The sequence below is a fragment of the Mesoplodon mirus genome, assembly GCF_964341445.2.
Source record: "Mesoplodon mirus genome assembly, chromosome: 14".
NCBI classification, from domain to species: Eukaryota; Metazoa; Chordata; class Mammalia; order Artiodactyla; family Ziphiidae; genus Mesoplodon; species Mesoplodon mirus.
Window position 1 is genome coordinate 24,635,174 of NC_138990.1, and position 1,316 is coordinate 24,636,489.

Genomic DNA, 1,316 nt, shown 5'->3' on the forward strand with positions numbered 1-1,316 from the left:
AGAAGGTTGCTTCCATCCTAGAGAACAATGTCTGAACCATACCACTTGGGTCTTCTGCCCATCTGTGCCCAAGATGGGAGCACAGGCAGTTAATACAGAAGAGTGTAAAACTGCTCAGTCCTTACAACCATCATAACTGTCTGATTTTTGGATTCTCAGTAAGTATTGACAGTAGAGGTGTCCTGAAAGCAAGAACCTTCCTCAAACATAGTGAGAATTTATCAATCTCCCTGATTTTTTCGTCACCCCCTTGTTCTTACAGAAAATTGCCAAAATCCATCTGTACTTGGAACTCTGAATTCTCTGCAGCACTCTCTTCCTGTGGTGAGCAATGCAGCTTCCCTAACAGCAAGTGTCTGCAACTTCTCCAGAGTCTCTGCTCCTGCCGTCAGTTCGGCATCAGCTACGGCCACCTCTTTCCAGACACACATGGGTAGTGCCTACCTTCCCCAACATTCTAGCACAACTATGTTATCTGGAGTTACTGACCAGAGCCAGATCTCCACTTCAGCTGCATCCTATCCAGGTGTTTCTGAGTGGGGCATCACAGGAAGCACTGAAAAGAATTCTTCTTCACTCGGAGACTTTACTCTGGCACTCACTGACCAGCACACAGCTGCTTCCTCCATGCTTATGGCAGCCCAGTATGATAAAACTGCAGACACCAATACCATGGCCCCTCTATATCCATCACTTTCTGCCAGCCTTGCTCAGGGAACGCCATCTCAGATTCCACATCAGGGACATAGCCTGTCACTTCCCTACCAGGAAGGAAGCCAGGTATCTTACTATAACCACGGCACACTGGGGTCTTTACTGTATGGAGAACTTGGCTCCTGCCTGCAGTCCTATGGCTCTGTGTCATACACAGGAAGTAGGGCCTCTGTGCAACCAGAAATGGTAATGGTACTAAAGGAGATTCAGCCCACCAATATCTTACCACCAGCTTCCACCTCTGGAATCTACTAACCTGTGTCTGCTCACCGCATCACAGAAACAAGTTTTCCAGGTGAGTACAAACAGCAAGAAAGTTGAACAATGAGGTCAGCATTCAAAAATGGGGTCAAATCTACAGCTGGGAAGTGGTGTATAGACAGGTAGAATTTAGATCCTGAGCCCTTAATAACCACCACCTTCGCTCAGGACTCTCTGTTTTTAGATTCTACATAAGAGCACCTAGGGCTTCCCTGGTGGTGCAGTGGTTAAGAATCCGCCTGCCAATGCAGGGGACACGGGTTCGAGCCCTGGGTTGGGAAGATCCCACATGCCGTGGAGCAATTAAGCCCATGTCCCACAAGTACTGAGCCTGCATTCTA

The 1,316-nt window shown here is 48.0% G+C and overlaps 1 pseudogene across 1 annotated transcript; it reads left to right on the forward strand.

Moving 5' to 3' along the window:
• Positions 1–237: 237 nt before the first annotated feature.
• LOC309815888 (uncharacterized protein C2orf78-like) lies at positions 238–1,035 on the forward strand (annotated as a pseudogene). Its single transcript has one exon. The product of its transcript is annotated as an uncharacterized protein C2orf78-like (transcript).
• Positions 1,036–1,316: the final 281 nt, after the last annotated feature.